Genomic DNA, 22,687 nt, shown 5'->3' on the forward strand with positions numbered 1-22,687 from the left:
GCATTCTGTGAAACACCAGGGGCGTGGAGGCACCGTGGGTGAGTCTGAAGGGTGCGGGTGGCAGTGAAGTGGCTGGCACAGTCCCGCCTCTACGTAGAGCTAACTCTGTCCAATGGTGGTGTGGGTGGGACAAACATATCTGTGCTGTTCATGAGCCCAGGGCCCTCCTCTGAGCTCCACCTCACTGCAGCTCCTTCTCCTGGTGCTTTACGTAAAGCGCTATTTGCTAAACACTGGCAGCTCAAGATGCTTCTAGTCGCTACAAACTGGATGCTGTGTTCTGTTTTAATTGCCTTTTTTGAATCACTGCACAGATGGGATGATTTGGGTGTGCAGCAGCATCCTTAACACCCACTGACAAAGCCAATAGGGTGGGCTGACTACAGTGAAAAGCTGCAGTGAGGTGTAAGTGAAGATGCTGGGTGTCGGGTTGTATCATGTTTAGTATCTGGCAACGGGATGTGTTGGTCGTCTCAGCTGCGAGGGCAGGAGATGGCGGAAACACAGACCTGGCTGTGTTACATCTGAGCCGGTGTGGGGCACACAGGAAGGAGGGGGCCTTCTCGGAAGGGCTTGTGAACTCTGAACGATGAGACCCGTGATTTCACAACAGTGCTGCCACCCCTTCACCCCAGTGGTGTAACGAAACTTGAGGCCACCCGCTCTGCAACGTACACAGGGGGGTGGGTACTCTGGCCCTTTTGCTGCGGGTTACCCTGCAGCTTGGGGGGCCCCCTGCAACGCGGGGGCTGCAGAGACTTTTGTTATGTGGCAACAATTGTAGAACGCGAGTGAGGAAGAGCCAAAGAAAGCAACATGTTAATACGAACGTACGAGGTTAATGCGGGAACCGGGAAGCAGCGTCTTCTCAAGATCGCTAACTTCTAAGAAACAAAGCCATAGAAGCGGAAACAAAAAAGCCCACAAGACGGGTGCAAGGATTTACAAATCAGAATAAACGGAAATGTAAGAAAGAATCATTCAAGCGAATGGCCCCAAGGAGTACGTTATGGTGAATCCTTATAAATCAGAAACACTGCCACTAAGAATAAAAGAATATAAGCCCTGATGAGAGCCCTGGAAAGGAATAATAGGACTTGAAAGGCGTCGGCATATCCCTTAAGACGTTGAGGAATGGTGGTAAATGCCACTGTACATAATAAGGACCAAAAAAACTTTTTTACAATTGGAGAATAGTGATGTTTACTTAGGTTAAAAATTAATAGGATACAACAAAGTATATATCAGATGATTGTTTGGTACTAGGGCAACCAAATCTATATGTGTTGTTATTGTTTTCATTTTTTGTATTGGAGTTATATAAGTTTTTATGAAAATAGTTTTTTGTAATTCTGTAAAGCATGGTCACTTATTTATAATACTGTTTTGTATGATATGATTAATTGCAAATATGAAATGGTTTTTGATGAAATGTAATTATGAAGTGATAATGTTTCATTCTTCCATGTATCAGTGATTGAATAATGAAAATAGAAAACAGATAAAAAAGAAAAGGTACAAATAAATATACCAGGATTGATATAAAAAAGGTATTGATCCTTTAAGCTACATAAGTAGTGGATGCTTGAAAATTCCAAGGTTTAGGTTTACCCCCAGTTTCCTCATGATACAGATCCAGCACGTGTCCGCAGTGGCACTTCATCCACCTCTTCGCAGGCTGCTGTATATGCCCATGATACAGATCCAGCACGTGTCCACAGTGGCACTTCATCCACCTCTTTGCAGGCTGCTGTATGTGCCCATCGCACAGACCTAGCATTTGTCTGCAGTGGCACTTCACCCACCTCTTCGCAGGCTGCTGTCTGTATGTGCCCATCGTACAGACCTAACACTTGTCCGCTGCGGCACTTCATCCACCTCTTCGCAGGCTGCTGTATGTACACATCGTACAGACCTAGTACTTGTCCGCAACAGCACTTTATCCACCTCTTAGCAGGCTGCTTTATGTGCCCATCGTACAGAACTAGCAGTTGTCAGCAGTGGCACTTAAGCCACCTCTTAGCATGCCTGTTCTTTTTTTATTGGGACACAAGGGGCACATTTGCACATGTTTTATAGGGACAGTGCCTGCACTTCACAGGAATGCTGCTATACTTTACAAATTGGTATTAGATCTTATGGAGAGTGAAAGACTGTTCCAGAGTTGGGCTCCTTGAGCCTGGAAGGTTCTACCTCCATGATGTGCATCAACCAGCAACCAACGAATGACGTCATAGTTATGAAAAAAACGTCACCATACATCCTAGTTAGTGTACAAAGTTACAATTGCAGTCATAGTTGTGAAAAAAAAACGACACCATATGTCATAGTAAGTATACGAAGTTGTAAAAAAAACGTCACCATACGTTTGAAAAAAACGTCACCATACGTCATAGTTAGTGTACAAAATTGTGAAAAAAAATCACCATATGTCATAGTTAGTGTACGAAGGTGTGAAAAAAACGTCACCATATGTCATCATAGTTAATGCCAAAAAACGTCACCATACGTCATAGTTATTGTACGAAGTTGTGAAAAAACATCACCATACATCATCATAGTTAATGCCAAAAAACAAAACCATACGTCATCACAGTTAATGCCATGCCCGTGTCATGGCCGCCTGTTCATCCACTGTTCACTTTCTTTTTCTTTTTCTTTGTTTACATTTTTATTGGCGTAATATCAGATAGTATAAAAACACAGTTCATATTCCATTAGTACAAAAAATATAGATATATAAGTAAGAGAATATCAAGTTACCACATTAAACATTAGTGATGATTAAAATAAAAAATAAATCATAAAATCATAGCAGCATTGATTGCTTTTCTGAGATACCAGAATCTATACAAACAGTCATCACAGAACATTCCTTATATCGTTAAACCAAGTGGTGATTGGAGCCCAAATTTGGCATCCACGTATTCTAGATTTTTTACCTCTAACCTCGTAGATAGCTATTTCTTGGTTATAAATTCCCAAAAAGCGAGTTAGCCACATTTGGAAACTAAGAGGATCGGCTTCTTTCCATCGGGCAGCCAATATAATCCGATAAACCGCCATGCCCAAGAATAAACATGATTCCTCCTCCTTGTTATGGCCAAGAGTTTTATCATAACCTAATAAGTAAAGTGCTGCTGATACCAACACCTTATGACCAAACACCTCTTCCCAATACTCAGAAATCATTTTTTAAAATAGTTCTAATTTGGGGCATTCAGAGAGCATATGTATTAGATTTGGGGGACCCAGACCACATCTTGGGCAATCATCATTTCATCTTTTGCCCCATGTATATAACTTCGCTGGTGTATAATATAAGTTATATATAGTTTTATAAAGTTGCGATTTAAGGCTAGAAGCTAAAAATAATTTAGACGATAATAATAATGACATATCAATGTCTACATCAGGATTATTCAGTTTGCCCGCCCAGACACTCTCAACATGTTCCAAATCGTCACGTTGTTTCTTGATTAGTAACTCATAGATAACACCAATCCTAGTAGACCGTTTCCCAATAAGCTCAAAAAAGGGGATACTCTCCAATGTAGTTCGTGGGAACACTTGCCTCAGTATAGTATTTATCTGTAGACATTTAAGAAAATCACTGCTAGGCACAAAGAATTTTGCTTGCAAATTCAAAAACCCCATATTTGGTTCCTGACCAAGGAAGTCTCCCACTGTAACAATACCCATACTTTCCCATTTTTTGGCAGTATTATCATTACAGTGAAGACAGAGCTATGCCATAAAGGAGTATATTTATTAAATTTAGGTATTGCTAAATGTTTGGAGAATCTTTTCCAAATACTCCATGCACTATAGATAATTTTGAATATTATTTTCTTAAAATACGACGCCTCAATTTATCTTAACAGCAACCCTGTGGCTTTATCGCCAATTGCTAGTTCGTATATTGACGGTATCTCCCCATCTTGCGTGTCTCCAGTTGGGGATTTTACAATAAACAGCGGTGTCATTTGCTGGAGAAGGGCTGCCCAAAGATATAACGTCATATTAGCGATCGTCAATCCTCCCCTGTGCTGTGGTAATGATAAATATGACAAAGCCCTTCTTATTTTCCCGTAGTTCCAAATAAATGTGGACATACATGAGTCAATAGTTTTGATGATCTTGTCATCAACCATCAGAGGGATAGCACGGAATAGATATAATATCCTCGGGAGGATGTTCATTTTAAAAAAATTCCCCCTGCCAATAATTGATAAATGGAGACTATTTACCCTCATAAGGTCTTTTTTAAATGGATTTAATTAAGGGGTCATAGTTGAGTTGGTTAATAGTTTCTACCTCAGGGGAGATGCACACTCCAAGATAGATGGCATTATCAACCTTTTTAGGATTTTCAAACAAGATATTATCAGTGCACAAAACCATTGTTTTATCCTGATTCAGGGAGTACCCTGAATAATAGCCAAAAGTCTCAGTGATTCGCTCAATTTCTTGAATTGCCTCCGCTGGGTTTGGTGTTAATACCGTCACATCATCGGCAAATGCCAGAATCTTAGTGTCATAGCTACTATCCGTAATAGGTTTTATTATATGGGATGCAATTAATTTTAAAATTAATGGTTTGATAAACAAGGCAAACAAAATCGGCGAGCATGGACAGCCCTTCCTTGTGCCTCTTTGTACGTTAGTCAATCCCGACTCTGTACCCATTACACTAAGTCTAGCCCTAGGGTCTATGTACATTGCCTTGATGGATTTGACAAGCCCTGGTCCGAAGTTGTTCAATTCGAGGATTTCCCATAGAAACTTTCAAGAGACTCGGTCGAAAGCCTTCTCGGCATCAAGCAGGATCATCGACATCTGGCCCCCCGCCACACTCATGATGTCAAAGAGTGAGATGGCCCTGCGAGTGTGATCTGTAGTGCCCTTTCCAGGGATAAAGCCGTGCTGCCACTGGGAGACCAGATGTTCGATGACCCTACCGAGCCGATTGGCGAGAATCTTGGCGTAGAGCTTAGAATCGGAATTGATCAACGAGATCGGTCGATATGAAGAAGGATATTCCGTCGGTTTTCCTTTTTTAGGAAAGATAGCTATGTTAGTATATTTCCACGATTCTGGTGGGACACCACTCCATTGTACCTCCAGGAATAGATCTAGTAAATATGGCGATATTTGTGCTTCAAGAATTTTATATAAGTCTAGTGGGATTTTGTCCGGGCCGGCAGCCTTCCCATAAGCCTCGCCCTGACAATGCTATTTGTACTTCATCAATCGAGATTTCCCTTTCTAGATCTTCTCTAGTAGCTTCATCAATAATCCGACCCATCCCCGTCTCAGTTAGAAAGACCTTTAAAAATTCTTTCATGTCATTTGACTCGGTTCTGTCCTCATTTTGATATAGCTTTTGGTAATATCGCCAAAAAGCTTCTGTGATACCAGCAGATGTTGTGTGCTTCTGGCCTTCGAAATCAATAGAAGCAATCGCGCTATATGCCTGCTTCTGGCGAGTACGTAGTGCCAGCTGTTTTCCTACCCTCTCACCATTTTCATACATTTTATTTTGATTTGTCTGGAATGTTTCGGCTGCTTTTTGGGTGAAACAATTATTAAGTTCGGTTTTAAGAACTAGAATTTTACGAAGGGTGTTCCGCCCATCTTCCCCTCGTGATATTTCAGTAGCATGTTGTTCCTCTAATTTAGCTAGATCATGTATGCGTTGATGATTAAGGTTTTCTTGTATCTTCTTACTCTTAGCTACAAAGCTAATAGTCTCTCCCCTCAAAGCAGTTTTAAAACAGTCCCAGACCATCACTCTAGAAGCACTATACTGATTATAATCAAAGAATCCTGTGAGCAGGCCCTTATGTGCTGTATATATTCTCTATTAACCAACAATTTCCTGTCGAATGACCATTGGGTATAAGGTCTATTATAGTTAGCTATATTCAGTATAAGAACAAGCGAGTTATGATCCGGGATTGTTTTTGTGCATGTATCTATTTCGACATGTATAGATTATTCCGTAGTTGTCATTGTGTAATCAATCCTCACATATTTATTGTGGGGGTGTGAGAAATAGGTATACCCCGGATCGTTTTTATGTTTATGATCCCATATATCAATTAAATTATAGCTATTCATAAATTGTTTTACTTCCCTAAAGACTTTAGGCTTACGACCGGTGTATGTATGCTGTACCTGCCTATCCCTTATCGAACCCAAGGAGACATTAAAGTCCCCACACAAAATTAGTGTTTTAGGACAAGAGGCCAGCTCCAGTTCCAGATTTTAAAATATCTGAGGGTCGTCTTGGTTGGAACCATATAGGGAACAAATGGTGATTCCCAGCTCTAATTCTACTATAACCCATCTACCCAGGGGATCAACCAACCTGCGGCTAGATTGCCCAAGATAGGTTTTAGCTAAAATGGCCACTCCACGTGTTTTAGAGGTTTGTGTTGTTCGTGCCAATACGTTATAACCAGGAATTCTTAGGAGTTCCTTCTCCTCTATAGGTAGGTGGGTCTCTTTTTTTTTTTTTTTAAGTTCTTTTTATTGTTGCATCATACGAATCACAGACACAAAGAAAGACATCGCGGAGAAGCGTCAACATTCCGCTCTCGCCGCCACATGCGCAACTTTTTTACATCGGAAAGGCACATCGTATTCAACATACTGAACTTATCTGGCATATTTTTCTCCTTAATCCCCCCCCCTGAACATAAATAAAACACTTTAATCGTGAAACACCATTTGAAACCCCCCTCTCCCCCCAAGCAGCATGTCACCCTCTCCGGCCACCCCCCATCCCCCGAACCCACCCTACCCCTCCATTGCTATGAAGCATCCATCGCAATCAATCCCGGATACAGAACACCCAGAGAATCGCTATACATTATTCAGTAACAGACGTACATCCCAGTACCCCACCCAATGGTCCACCCCCCATCCAAGACATTTCTCAACATCCTAATATAACCCATGGTACTGTCTCCACTTGGCCCATATTTTCCGGAATTTTTTGGGGCACCCTCTAGCTTTATAGGTAACCCTCTCCGCTGCCATGTACAAATCTAACCCCCTTCTCCATTCTTCCAAGTCAGGTTTTTCGGGCGCCCCCCAGAGTCTCGCTATGTCCCTCTTCGCGACTACCAAAGCCAGTAGCAGTAAAATTAGCAGGGGGTGTGTGAGATCCACCTCCGTGGTCATACCCAGGAGCGCCAGCTTGGGATCCCGCGGAACACCTACCTCCAGTATCTCACCCAATTCTCTGAAAACAGCTTCCCAGTAGTCCTGAATCACTGTAAACCCCCATATGATATGGAAAAAGTCGCCCGTGTGGTGGTGGCATCGTAGGCATGTTGTGTCGGCAATCCTCCCCATTCGAAAGAGTCTCACCCTGTCGAAATAGGCCCGATGAAGAACCTTAAACTGCATGAGACGGAGCCTCGATTTTATTGCCACTTCACGAGGGTGCATGAGAATGAGTTCCCAGTCTAGGTTCTCCATAGTGCCCACATCTGCCTCCCATTTATCCCTTAGGGCCTGTAAGTCACCCAACATGTTATTCGTCAGTGTTTTATATGTCAGAGACACCGCCCCTCTCTGCATCTGTTCCTGCAACAGTCGGCCCTCCAGTGGTGCATATTCTGGTATGTCAGTGAGTGATATGTTCTGTGCCCCCCATGCATGGCGAAGCTGCACATATTTGTAGTATTGGGTATTCAGAAGGCCAAAATCATGCCGTAGTGCCTGGAAAGTTTTCAGGTCCCCCTTTGCAATCACATCCCCCACTGTGGAGATGCCAATGTCGTCCCATCTATTAAAGCCTTTCAGCTTGTGTAGCTCAGCCAACCATTTGCAGGACCACAATGGTGTTTGGCGAGTGGGCCTCTCATGCCAGCCCGTTCTTATGGTTGCTCTGCGTCACGCCAACAAGGTAATCCTGGTAGCAGGGAGGAGCTGTCGGCCCCCCTTCCCCCCGTATAAGAAATGTAGTACCGTCCTGTTCGCCCATTTGGATCTCTCTAATGCATAAGTAGGGTGGTCAGCTGGAGCGTGAATCCAATCATTGATCGGGGTAAGGTGCTCTGCCCAATAGTAGGCCTCGAGGTTAGGAAGCGAGATTCCCCCACTATATTGGTGCCGCTGTAATGTTGTGAGTGCCACTCTAGGCTGTTTCCCCAGCCACAAGAAGGTGCGGAGATCGGCATGGATTTTGTTCATGGTCGTGGTCGGTAGGGGATAATACTCATTTTGGAGTGCATAGAGAAATTTAGGTAGCAGAACCATTTTATATAAGGCAGCGCGGCCTAGTATGGTAAGCGGGAGCTGTCTCCACCTGTCCATCTCTGCCTTCGCATCCACCAATATTCTATTTACATTTTCTGCATATGAGCGTTGCCTATCCAGGGTGATAAAGACCCCCAAGTACCGGAAACCTTCCGTGGTGTGTATGAGTAAGTCAGGTAGGCACTCCCCCCTTTCAACCCCCTGTGGGTCGTAGAGGACCGATTTGTGCCAATTTATAGTGTGTCCTGCCACCGCCCCAAAGTCACCTAGCTCCTTGAACAGAGCCGGTATAGTCCTGTCCGGGTTCGTCACGAACAACAACACATCATCGGCATACAGAGAGATCTTCTCCTGGTTTGTGTCCGAATCCCCCCAGGTAAAGCACGTAATGGCCTGGTTATGTCGGATACGTATCGCTAGGATTTCGATTGTGAGGGTAAAGAGGAGCGGGGACAGCGGGCACCCCTGACGGGTTCCCCTCTCTATCGGGAATTCTCGTGACATTCGCCCATTGAGCCGTACTCGTGCTCTAGGGTTCGAATACAGAAGCCGCACCCAGTTCAGGAATTTGGGCCCAAACCCAAATCGTCCAAGCGTCTCCAGCAGGAAGGGCCAGTGGACCGCATCGAATGCCTTCTCCGCGTCCAGGGAGAGGAACCAGTGTGGCTCACTCCTCCCATGCACCTCCTGAAGCCAATTGTGAGTGCGCCGTAAATTAAGTTTGGTGGCCCTGTCTGGCAGGAAGCCGGACTGGTCCAGATGCACCAGTTCCGTGATGACCTGTCGCAGACGCCTTGCCAGGATAGTGGCTAGAATTTTTGTCTCAATATTCAGGAGCGAGATCGGGCGGTAGGAGGAACAGTCCTCCCTCGGCTTACCCTCTTTGTGTATCGGGACAATGGTGGCCAAGGCCAAATCCGGCGGTAGACTCCCTGCTTTACACGCGTCAGTATATAGAGCTTTCAAATGTCGTGAGAGCAAGTCCGCCGTCCGTTTGAAAAATTCCGCCGGGAAACCGTTGGGTCCCGGGGATTTCCCCGGCTTCAGCGCTGCTATCGCCTCCGCGATTTCCTCTAGTGACAAGTCGGCCTCCAGGGCAGCATTGTCGTCGGCAGATACTGTCGGGACTTCCACATCGCTCAAGTATCTCTGCGCTGCTTCGCAGTCCCCCAGGTCCCTGGCCCTGTAAAGGTCCTCAAAGTAGGTCGCAAAAGCGTCTGCTATGGCATCATCTGAGGAAGCCCGTTTACCGTCGGGCAGCTCAATCTGACCTACCCATCGTGCTGCTCGCTCCCTCCTACTCAGCCAGGCCAAGAGTTTCCCCGATTTGTCCCCAACATCATACAGTCGATGGAGAGTAGCCAGCGCCTGTGTGCGTGCTTCGTCCGTGACGAGCTCCCTGTATAGCCTCTGAGTATCTAGCAGCTTCCTAAGGCGCGCCTCCCCCTTCATTCTGTGGTATTCGGCCTCCTGGGTCAAAATGCTTGCCTCTTCATTTGCTATTGCCTCGGTGCGTTTCCGTTTGACCTCTCCCACTCTGGACTGGAATCGGTCCCTCAATACAGTTTTCATGGCTTCCCATAGTATGACTCCGGACTGCACCGACCCTTCGTTTTCGGCCATATAGACCCTTATGTCAGCTCGTATGCCCCACAAAATTTCCGGCGTTTGTAAGTCCCATGACGTCAAGTGCCACTGCGCCTTCCCTCTACCCCTTTCCCTCCCGATGTGCGCGAACAGCGGGGAGTGGTCTGATATCCCCCTCGCCCTATACTCCGCCGAGTCCCCCGCCGAAATCTCCTGCCTGGAAGTGAAGATATAATCCAGCCTTTCTGCAGGCCACTAAACCACGAACCCGGTGCTGGATCATTGCCCGGGGATACCGACCTGCCGTCCCTCGTGTTTGCCGATCCTCGGGTTCTGTACGGCGTCGCCGTGGCCTTGTGTTGGGTCCTCCGTGGCCTCCGTCGCTGTGGCTTCGGCAGCTCCCATCGCGACTTATCCCTTATCGTTTTGTCCATCGCTTCTCGGCTGGCCGCATCCCTGCTGTTCAGGATGGGACGCTCCTCCAGCCACTGCCACGCGTCCTCCGGGTGTGCAAAAAAGATGGCTTTGTCTTTATATATCACCTTCAGCTTGGCGGGGAAAAGGAGCATGTATTTGATTTGCAGGGATCGTAGCTTTGTCTTCACAGAGTCAAAGGAGCGGCGTTGTTTTGAGACCTCCTGGCTGTAGTCCGGAAAGATCATTATCGTTGTGTTCTCTAGGCGGATCTCTACCAGGGCCCTGGCTTCCCTCAGGATCAGGTCCCGGTCAGCAAAGTTTAGGAAGCGTGCTATAACCGGCCGCGGTCTCGCGCCCTCAGGTGGCTTGGCCAAGAGCGCCCTGTGCGCCCTCACTATTATGAAGCATGTGGAAAATGGCGCCGTCGGGAAAGTAGTTTTCAGCCAGGTTAGAAGAAAGGTGGCCATGTCCTTGCCCTCAATCCCTTCTCTAAACCCCACAAATCGGAGGTTGTTGCGCCTGGACCTGTTTCCGCGTCGTCCACCTTCCATTGGAGATGACGGTGCGCGGCCTGCAATTCAGCCATGTCTTTCTTGAGCGTGGTGATCGACTCCCCATCCTCCTTCAATCTGTCCTCCGCGGCCGTTACCCTTTCGGTCAGGTTCCGAAAGTCCTGCCGCAACAGTGTCACCTCCGCCCCTACCTCTCCGATCTTAGTCTCCAGGGCTGATCGCGATGCCTGAATGTCTGTTCTGGACGCTTGAATGGCCTCCAGCAACATGGCCATGTCGGGGCGGGAGGTTGGTTGGTCCGCCATGGTCCGTGGTGCGGCAAAGTTGTCCATAGGGCCCTGCCTCGTGGTTTTGGGAACCAGGTCTTTCTTTCCCATCTTCTCTGTGTTTGGAGGCCCGGGAGAGTATGTGGAAATCAGTGTCCCAGTATCGGGGGTCAGGCCAGCGCGGGGCCGCCGGATGGTGTCGGACCCCACCGCAGTTACCTATATCCGCTGGCCGTGCATCAAGGTACACCGTGCCCTCGATCTTCCCGCCTTTAGGCTGCTGGTTGTTCGAAGAGAACCCCTTCCAAGAGGTCAGACTCTCGCTGATTCCGGTATGCCTTCCCAGCTGCGTCGCCCCTGCTTCCAGCGCATGGACCGCCCGTATCACTCCGCCGCCATGCCGGCTCCAGCTAGCGACGCGGGGGGGGACGGTCGAGGTTCGCTGCTTCAACCCGATTGGACTGCTGGTCCGGCTCGTCCCACAATACTCTCCCGTCGCCTCCCGGCCAGTGTTTGACCCGCCGAGCTTCGCGGTGAGCTTCCTCTGTCTCGTCACTCTCCATCGGCCGCCATCTTGGTGTGGGCGATCGTTTGTCTTCGATCCCCTCGATCGATCTCCGTCCGCCTCCGATGGTGTGCAGTCCCCCCTAATCGCGAGGAGGGTCCCGGGAGGTCCAGGTGGGAGTCGCCGGCGGCCGGTCTGCCGGGAGTAGCTCTAGGCACCTCGCGGTCCTCCGCACCTCGCGGTCGCCATCATGGCCGCCCTCTCTCCGCCGTTTTCTCCGTGGCTCGCCGAATTCCAGCGAAAGCAGCCCCGCACCTCCCAGGCGGCTCTCTCTCTATATATCGCAGAGGTTTATCTTCGATCAGGTGATGTTTCAAGCTCGATTCAAAGGATATAAGGCGGATTATGGGGCAACTCGGCCGGAGCTCCGGCGAGGCACGTCTAGTCAGCCATGCTGCTGGCCACGCCAGGTAGGTGGGTCTCTTGGAGACATAACACGTAATAAGAATTCTGCCGGACTATCTCACATAAACGTGCCTTTTTCCCTTTATCGTTCAGCCCGCAATATTCCAGGAACACAATTTTAATCTTCCAATTGGAGTTTTTTATGTGGCATACCAGTAATACTATACATAATTCTATTCTTACCCGGGCCTGACACCAAGATTTGTACTCTACAATTAATTGAGTTTTTACTTTTACTTATACTCCTTATTATACAGCTTGTACATCTGAGGTTGCTCCTTTTTATCCTTTTTCCCCCCTACTTCCCCCCCAAACCACCCCCCACCCCACCAGCCCCCACCAGCCCCCCCCACCCCCCTCGCACCCAACATACGGCATTCAGACTCCACTAGAGTCTATTATGAGGGAAATGTGCATCCGGGCCAGTGCTTCTCTTTTTAAATAAATCCAAATATTATTTTACAGGCAAATAGAGAAATAAACTATATACCTATGTGAAAAACTTTTTACCACAGTGCTACCTTTTCCACCCACACCCTCCAACTTTCTAGAGAGACCGAACATGAACAGATAATTCAGCATTTGTCTCTATTTTAAACCATCAAGATATTCTTTTGCCTTAATTTTGGAGGAAAAAAACATAGTTTGGCCCTCATAGATCACTTTTAGCCTGGCAGGATTGTTAAGAAATGCCTGTGCCTTCTTTTCTTGGAAAGGTTTAAACATTTGACGGAGCCTCCATCTCCTTTCAACAGTCACATGGCAAAAGTCTGGGCGGACAAAATAGGAGATGTGTCTCTAATACGACGCGCCTCAGGCCTAGCCTTCTCAGAAACTGCCTGTCTAAGGAGAAAATTTCCGAAATACACCAGGATAGCTCGAAGGTAGCCCCCTGGTTTTGTTGCAGCCTTCAAGGCAAGGGGACCTCAATGTGCCCGCTGAATCTCGATGTCCCAATTCCAGCTAGATAGCTCAGAGAGGGTATCTCGAAAAAGCTGTATGATATATGAGCGGGCATCATCTCCCTCCACCGCCTCTGGAATGCCCAAGACACGCAAGTTGTTTCTGCGCAATCTATTTTCACAGTCCTCCAGCTTCCATCTTACATCCGCCAGCTCCGCCTCGTGAGAATCAACACGTTCATGGGTAGCTGCAGCCTCGGCTTCATTTGAGACAATACGAAATTCTACCTCAGTTATTCGTTCATTAAAGGTATTAACAGTTCTAGTAAGTTTGCGGACCACCCCCTGTACCTTGTGCAAAGCTACCTGTGCCTTGCGCCCGTCATGTGAGGTTGCCTCCCGGTGTGCAGCAATGGCTTGAAGTACGGTATCCAAAACAGAATCTAAAGTGGATATAGCTGGATCTGATTGGGCCAGGTGCGAGGGGTGAGTAGGGTGAGTGAGATATGATGATGTTGAATTCGATGGCACACCTGCAGAACCAGAAGGGTTAACCAACTGGGTTGTTGGAGAATAGTCCCAGGTCAATTCTGCTGCCCATGGTGACTTTTTTTCCTCCTTACAACCGTTTTTCGAGCCATCCTAGGATCACTGTATTTTGTAGTCTCCTCGCTTTCCGAGGTGATATCCGTCTCAGGCTCAATTTAATTTTCGTTTTCGTCAGACCACTCGACTGCATCTGAAAACGGATAAAAATCGCTAGGGTCCATATCCGTCTCACCCATTTCTCCTACCGCCTCCACACAAGCCAAACCAAGCATTACATTGCCCTTATTGAGCCCCATTTGAGACATTGTAGGAGGTATTGTAATATTTGGTATAGTCCCCCCATGTTCCTGTTGGTTGCTGCCCCCCCAATTCCGTGGCTAGCCATAATGGGGATATTTATCTGAGTACAGGTAGTATCCCCCATACAGTTAGTTGTTTCAGAAGGAGTAAATACAGCTGTGGCAGTCACTATAGGGGAAAGTTGAGGGATCATACCTTCCGGGTGTACCTCTTGTGCCAGGTCTCCATTTGCATCTATGCCGTCAGCACTCCCCTCCAGTACGACACTACAGACCTCTGTAATAGTGGCTGATTCCCCCACCAGAACAGGAGGGGTGGCTACTGTATTTCGCGGAGCCCCATCACACATTGTATCACTGCTACTGCCGCGTTCGGCATTCAGTGCTGCGTCCCCTGTAGTCTTCTGCACATTCAGCTCAGCCGGCTGACTCTTCCCACTGGAATCCGGAAGAGGTTTGGCTGATGTTGAAGCCGATGCTGGAACTTTACGAAGCAGGTCGACCACAGAGGGGCTGATCGCGCTGCCTCTCCTTACAGCTGCTCCGCCCTGTTTGGGCATCTTGGGGGGGACAACAGCCTCTGTGCCCACGTCTACTGCAGCGCCGGTATCGCTGCCCTGCTTGCTATTTTGTCCGATGAGTTCCCGCTGCACCTGCCGCGCCGCTCTTGTCTTGGCGGCTGCGGCGGCAAGAGCTGCTGCATTCTTCGGGGCCATGTCGCTGCAATCCCCTGTTCTCTCAGCTGCTACAGGCACTGGGTAAGTTTCTCCGCTTGAGCCACTTTGTATCTCCTTAGGTCTCATTTTAAACAGAAGCCGTAAGACCGTAATGCCAATTATTGAAGTTAGGAGTGTTAGCTGCCCCCTCGATGTTGCCTCCTTCTCCAGCACAACAGAGCCAATCCCCATTGCCCCTACTTTTATGCCTCTCAATCGGGTAGTAAGTAGCAGATACCAGCCACTCCAAAATTCCGTAGTACATTTAAGGCTTGTCCTGAAAAAAAGATATTGGCTCTAGGCAAGGTTTCACACTGCGGTCAGCAAACTCCATTTAGCCCGCATTTCCAGTATCAGGAGCACTGGTCCGGATACACAACTCAGCGGTCTCTCACGCCGCTGCCATCTTGCCCGCCACTCAGCGGTCTCTCACGCCGCCTAGGCATCTGTACACAACCCCACTGTTCACTTCCAATAAAAAAATAGTTAATGCCAAAAAACTTCACCATATGTCATCATAGTTAATGCCATGCCCTTGCCATGGCCACTTGTTCATCCACTGTTCACTTCTAATAAATGCGTCAGATCCAATTGTCATCTTCCAATAAATGCGCAATGTAACAGCATGCGCGATGTAACAGCATGCGTTGTAAACATTCCCGCGATGTAAGCATGCGCGATGGAACAGCATGCGTTGTAAACATTTCCGCAATGTAAAATGTGCGTTGTAATGCACCCGCGATGTGCTCTCATCGTTGTAATGGGTGTTCGCAATGTGGGAGGTGTGGTTGAGGTGCATGAAGTTCAAAGACAGGATTCAAACATGCTTCTGTGAACATTGTAATTGTGAACAGTAATGTGCAGCTAAGTGAACTGGCAGAGTAACATTTTCAGTCACCCATGACATTTTAGATGTTTAAAAATGTTATGAATTAGCACTCAATCTGTCATGCTCAATGTCAGGCGCAAGCCATTTTACTCTCCTTCTTCAGAGGCCCTTGTCTTTGGCTTCTTCATTGCCTTCTCATTTTACACAACACAGCAACATGTGCTCTGCATTGGCCATTTGCCTTAGTTCGCAGTAAAAACACAAATCATCTTAATAATATTGACAAGTAACTGTGTACAGATTGGGGCCCAGGGTCACGAAAACTTTCAACTGAGATTAGATCACAAAGTGATGCAAACCCAGAACAGAGTGTTGTTTGTGGTGGGATTTACTTTCCAACACAAATCATGACTTGTGTGGGGAAGTTGCCCGCAGTAACGCAAATAAGCACGTTACCCTACATTGCACAACTTCACAGCAATGGGTCATATCATGGGTGGTACATAAGCATTCCCATGCAACCACCCAGGGGTTTTGAGCTAAATCCCTATCTACTAACATTTGTAGACAGGGATTTGAATCAAAAATATAAATTTTGTTGAGGCAGGCATAACAGAGCAGCAACTTTTAAAATCCTCCATATTTTTCAAACTTTGCATGTGTGTTGCACTGTACAGCATGCATACAGTGGGAATAGTCTTAAAGGATAGTTTTTTCTGGGAAACATCACTTACAACAAAACTTTTACAACGCACTACCATTACAACGCAGGCATTACAACGCAAACCATTACAACGCATTGCGCTGGGGGGCGCTCTAGGATAGGGAATAGGTTTAATTTACTGTCCAACACCTTCCCTACTATCCACGGGGACTGGAGTTGGAATAGTAAATTAAACTATTCACTATCCAGCGCCCGAAAGCACTATGCGTTGTAATGGTATGCGTTGTAAAAACCGCGTTGTAAAAGCATGTGATGTAAAAGCATGCGTTGTAATGTCATACATCCGTTTTTTCTGGTTATGACTTTTTCCCATAACTATGGATTTGCTGTATGTGCCACATGATTTGTCATCTGCTGTATAATCTGCAGATTTTAACCCCAAAAATTTTTTCAGGCTTGAATGGATCAAAAGTTACTAAAACCATGATTTCCCGCATTGCTGCAAAGTGGAAGACGTTTTGCAAAGGTTGACTGGTCTGCTTTCTGTTGCTAATTTTAGTCTTTGGCTTTTAAATTGGTACTAATAAGGTTAGACATTTGCCCAGACAGTGTTAGCATGAGTAAAAATGACAAAATAATAAAACAATACTATCACAAAATGTGGCTTGTTAAGCAGCATAATTTATCTATTCTTGCCACATAATTCAACCCTATTGCATAATTTGGTCCTCTCCTGTCGCATAATTCTAGTGGCCCTCACTATGGAGCAAGATAGACGTGGGCGAGCCAACAAATTAACAGGTCCAGGCGAGCCAAGGGTCAGCTCTGTCTCTTAAGAGCCCATGCACCACCCTCGAAAATATGTGGCATGTCAACCATGCAGAAAATGTCATGTTATAATAGATTAAAGTGTTTTCAAAACCCTAAAAAACTAAAAAGAGGAAGCATTTCACCACATCAAATCATATTTCTGCATTGGGAGGTATTAAATAAAAGTGAGAGTTTTTAAACATGAACAGAGAAACGTTCATTCCCAGCTCTAATGACAGTGCTATTAGTGAACTGAAGACAAGTCAGGCATCATGGGTGCCCTATATGAGGCCTAGATTCTAATTATAGATGAAGCAACTATATATGGTGTTAAATCAAACACAAGAGATGCTTTATACAGTGCACGGCCTAAACTCATATATTTGAACGTGCTCTCATTTGTGATGAACAAAACGGTATGTAGTGAGGAAGTATTTTCTCATTCTGTAAGCTGAAAGTTTCTATTTTTTTGCAGTTGATATAGCTCACATTTGACCTCAAAGTATCGGAGCGTTTTACGTGTGCACTAAGACTAGAACCTGTTTTTTAAGTCAGCAGCTCTGGCCCTAATGCCACATCCTCACCCTCTCACTGCGGTGTGAAATACAATCACAGTGCCTGGTGTCAACCTCTTGAAACACTCTACTCTTAAATGATAGCAGAAGCCCCTTTGCCGAAATGATTGTGCCAATCCTCCTGGAGCGACACCTGCCACAAAAAAAGATGAGGAGGGGTTTCACCCCCTCCCTTTTATTATGTATCTTGGTCTTAGGAGCAGTGAGTGACATCCATGGGTGCTAGAACAAATAAGGCCCCTGCCTTTTCCTAAAAAATGTCTGTAAAAGTTTGTATTTTCTTTTTTAAAAGCATCCTGTTTTCCTTTTTAGAAAAACTGGTTGCATGAAAAAAAAGATTGATTAATTGAAAAACTAGTCACATACATGGTGGTCTGCTGACCCCAGCGGGCCTCCATGCCTTTGATTTTAGCCAATTCTAGTGTTCATTAAGATTTATGAGGTACGTCGAATTGTGAACCTCTACCATTATGTATATTGCTAACCGACCTATTAGTACATAAGCCAGTTTGCAAAAGGCAAATGGATTCAGTAAAAGTAGGTGAGCAAATTGCAACCACTTTTGCCGAGCCCATTTTTAGCACATGAGCACCCTTTGTTATTTGTCCAGAACAGATATGATCACCTTCTCTGTTAGAGTTCTTCTGAAGGATTTTCATAGTGCCAAGGGACCTTTATTCTGGTTTATGTTTGTGCTTAACAAAAGGCATGACCGCTAGCTAGATTGATGAAGTGAAAATGAAATTTGTGTATGCCTAGAAGTGTAACTTCCAGGACGTGACAGATGGGGAAAATTCCACTTTTATCTTTGCCTCTCCTCCAACTTTAAGGGAAAGCATCATGACGCAAGTATTCCCAGAGGCTTTGTGGGAGTAGGTGTGGCAAAAATATGATACTAATTGACATATGCAATAGCATCCAGAAAAACACATTTAGCACGTCATTCAAATCTAAAATGGGCAACTTTTTCATTCAAAGCCTCTTCTTTGCTTTGATGCATTTCTTAGAACTAGGGGCCAGATGTAGGAAGGCTATTATCGGTCGGTAACATCTGGCATCTGGCAAATTTACCAATTTGGTAAATACCGAATCGGTATTTACCGATTTGGTATTTACCAAATCATCATTTACCGATTCGGTATTTACAGAATCAGTAAATGACATGTAGGAAGCACTTTGAAGAGTGCTTCTGTGCCTTAAGGATTCGTTATTTACCACCAACTATCAGCTGGTGGTAAATAAGGAATACCTCTGTAAATGCAAATGTGTGCATTTACACCAGTGCCATGTGGCAGACACACATGCCTTGAGGGCATGTATGTATGCCACATTGCACACCAGCACTATTCAGAGGTGCAACAGGGTGTCAAAGTGCCACCCTGCCACCCTTGACTCTTTCCCTATTTTACCGAATTGGTATTTACCGATTCGGTAATTGACATTCATTCCCATGGGCCTCCAGGCCCATAGAAATGAATGGCAATTACCGAATCGGGTATATACCGAATCTTAACGATTCGGTATTTTTTACCGATTTTTTACCCACATAGCATTTACCGATTCGAAAATACTGAATCGGTAAAATTCGGTATTTTCGAATCGGTAAATTTCAATTACCTACATCTAGCCCCAAATCTTTTTGCATGATCTGACTGGTACATATATTTACTCTGCTCCCCGAGCCATATCTCATTGTACTATTGTTCAGCATAATAAAGTTCTGATAGGTGTTGTGCCCTGGTGCACGCTATTCAAGTGTGCCAATTAATCCCCAGAATTGCTTGGAATATGAGTGGAAGACTATCTAGCAAATTCAGTCTTTCTTCGTCAAAGGTTGTTGTTGATTTCCTGCATTTTTGTTCAAACGTCACATACAAAGATGCTTGCTATGGAACATTGACAATCTGACATATTAGAAATGCCAGAAATAACTGTGGCTCTAAAGGGAGACCACTGCAGAGCATGTCAATTAGTACATGTTTCTGTCATATGCACTAAGAAACTTTAAATACCTGCCTCTATGTATTCACTCACCTCTATGACAAATTGTGCTTCTTCAGTTGTATAGCAGTATGTAGAAGAATTTCCCCAGGATTTTAGATTCCATTCCACGTCATGGAGGAACATTCATTAAAGGTAGGCATGAGTGAAAACAACATACAAATACAAACTTTAGTTATTCCAGATACACTAACCTGAAGCAACTGCAGTGTCAGGCCAATGAACACACACCTAGTAAAGGAATCAGGACTAACACAAAGAAAAACAAAGACCTTGTTTTGTGGGTAAGGTTAAATGTTGTTGCAACTTAAAATACTCATCTGTTTGATTAATATTGCTGGAGAATTATGTCAAGCTGTTGTTATAACCTTTGATCAAGTTCTGTTATAATCATCTTAATCCATGGATAAAACAGATTCCAGGATACGTTAGTTGGCTCCATTCCATAGTCAAGCTAATGACTAACCCCTCCGCTGGCAGAAAGACATTGAGGAGCCTGGCATCCATTACTTAAAAGAAAAAGTGCTACAGAGTACTTCTGATTAAACACTGAAGTTGCATGTCACATAGGAGGATATTAGAAGTACGCCATCTTTTGAAAACACTTCAAATTTTGGTAGAGTTAAATGACCTCTGCCCACCATGTGGATGAAAAAGAAAGTGGTACTCACTAACAAGAAATTGGCTTGACCATAGTTTGTTCAATCTCTCAGCCTTCACAACTATGGCTAATTTCGCACTACATACCAAATAAAGAGTATAGGAAGAGACTACAAAAAGCTTTTCACTACTTTATGTCAGCACATATTGCCCTTTAAGACTTCAGTAATGAAAGCTAACTTTACATGAAAGAATTGGAAGCTAGAGAAGATATGTTAGATGATGAGATCAAAAACATCTCTCAGGCCTAGCAGCCTGCATGTAATCTATCAATTATTCATATCAAATACTACAGAACTGGAAAAAAACAATAACAATAGATAAAACCTAGAGATATTTTAAATCAGAAAGTGGTGGACATTGGCAAACAAGCACCACTTCATAGCTTAATATCTAGATTTCTTTGTTAGTTGAAAAGTTTGGACTTCAGCAGAGCAATGCAACATGTTCATCAAACGCCATTTTGAACTATTACCAGAAGCAATAGGCACTGACATAAAGAGCCCTGACATAATAATGCAATAGCCCATGATCTATCAGGAAGTTAGAGTCTATTCAAAGAACAATGTCAGGAGTCAGCTGCAAATAGATGGCAGATCCATTTTTTTAGTGCCTTTACTACCCACCAGTTGTATCACAAAGAGATAATTCCAGATTCAGATATACAGTGACTAAAGTGGTTTTTGTTCTGTTTTCAGTCAGAGCAGCTCGTATCCTAGATCAAGAAGGTTAACTTGGATATTTTCAGTCGACACATGTTTTGAACTGGATGTGCTTGTCCTTGTCCTAGAGCTTAACCATGATATCCAATAGAATAGCCTAAAGTCATAGAACGGAGTTAGTTTGATTGCTATACAAAAGTTCACCCAGGTCATTTGAAAGTCAATTTTAGTCTATAGGCAGCTTCTCAGTTTAACTCTGGAGAGAAAATTATTGCACTTTTCTAGTCTGGGACTGGTGAAATGCCCAGACAATAAAATTCACTTAGACAAGGATCAGTTTCCATGTCTGATAGCGGATCTTTATGTGACATACAAAGGTGAGCAGCCTGACATGTAAACTTACCCCTTGACTGCATAAGTTGGTGAAATACTGGTGTTGAAGCGGGTTCTGAATATCAAAACAGCAAGGAACAGTTTAAGCTTAATGAAACAACAACTACCGATAATAGCAGCCACATCTTTTACAGTTGGGCGCTGGAATTCAATTTGCATTAGGTACATGGCATGCTTTATTCTATACAGTGGGTGCAATAAAGTAAAGCTCGCCCTCCCTTTGGGCCAGGAAATACTGTCACAGTGGGTCATAAATTGCGTGGTTAGATGCTTGATCCCACTCTCACAGAAGGGGCCACAAATACCTACTGGAGGTCACAATCTGAGGTGGTTGAGATGACCAGGTGTGTCATGTGTGTTATCTAGGGTGACGCTCACTAGTAGACATTGTTTGGGCTTTATCTCATGAATGCAACTGACCGGCTGCTCTGGCATCATGTTCTTGGGCGGAATGCAGACCCTCTGCAGTACATTTATTTGTGTTTATGAGTATATGTATCTGACTTGTTTCTTTAGGTATTACATCCTGGGGAAATATGTGATTTACTGCTACAATCTTCCAGGTTTGTTTGAGGCTTGTTCCATATCTGGTTCCTCCATCACGGAAAACACAAGGAGTGAACAGAGGGCAGCTGTGTTATGTTGATCTGATGAAGGGTCACTATGAAGTGTTTTATGGTGAATTTGGGTAGCCCAGGCAACAGTCGTTCTGTGGTGTGCTGGACTCCTAAGAGCGGAGCTTTCTATAAGATGATCTGATGCTAACACTAGAACAGACGAGAATCAAGAATTTGAGAACCATCAGCTCATGACTAAAAGCAACAAGGAGATGCTGATATGGCAAAACTATGGTGGTCTTTACGGAGTGCGTTAATTACCAGAAATACGTATTCTGTTGTGGACTATAGGCCCACTCTCACAAGCAGGAAACCATTTTTGTTGGGAGAAGTGTGGGAAAACAGAGTATTAGAACATTTGTTATTATTGATTTAATTTATTTTTGTTATTGACTTGTAGGCCAATATGCAAGAAAGAACACATTTTTCACACTTTCCTGTGAATCCAATGGACTTATGTGTAGTGCCAAATTCAAAGTTGTACAAAAAACTACATTTCCTAACTAGTGTATTGGGAATATTGAAAAATGCATAGGTTTCCGTGGTACCCATTTTTCATTAATTATATTTAACTGAATGGAATGATGCGTGATCTGTACACAATGCAACATTATTATACACTGCAGCTCAGTTAATAACTTTGAGTTGTAAATGCTTTTGTACAATAAAATTAACTGTATATAAAAAACAGCACATATATACCCTTATCACCAGAAGATTTTGATGCACATAACGTTATATTACTATGTCTGTTATCAGGGCAAATAAAAACACTGCATCTATTTCTATTTTTACTATTTATTTTCATGATTTGTTTATTACAAGAAATAGTTTTTTTTAACAACCTTGAGGGATCTCTGTAAATTACCCTTTGCTGGATTCTGAATTTTATATACATCTCGGAAGTGAATTGATTTTCAGGTTTCCCTATGGGTTTCATGCCTCTTTCCACCCCAAACAGCAAGTAGGGTGAAATAACAACTA

General features: G+C 44.7%; 1 protein-coding gene across 1 annotated transcript in view; it reads left to right on the forward strand.

The window, feature by feature from the left end:
• The window catches only part of LOC147724410 (Y+L amino acid transporter 2-like), a 507,321-nt gene that overhangs the window by 302,730 nt on the left and 181,904 nt on the right, over positions 1–22,687 (forward strand). The window lies entirely within an intron of this gene.

The sequence above is a fragment of the Lissotriton vulgaris genome, chromosome 4_1, assembly GCF_964263255.1.
Source record: "Lissotriton vulgaris chromosome 4_1, aLisVul1.2, whole genome shotgun sequence".
Taxonomy (NCBI): Eukaryota; Metazoa; Chordata; class Amphibia; order Caudata; family Salamandridae; genus Lissotriton; species Lissotriton vulgaris.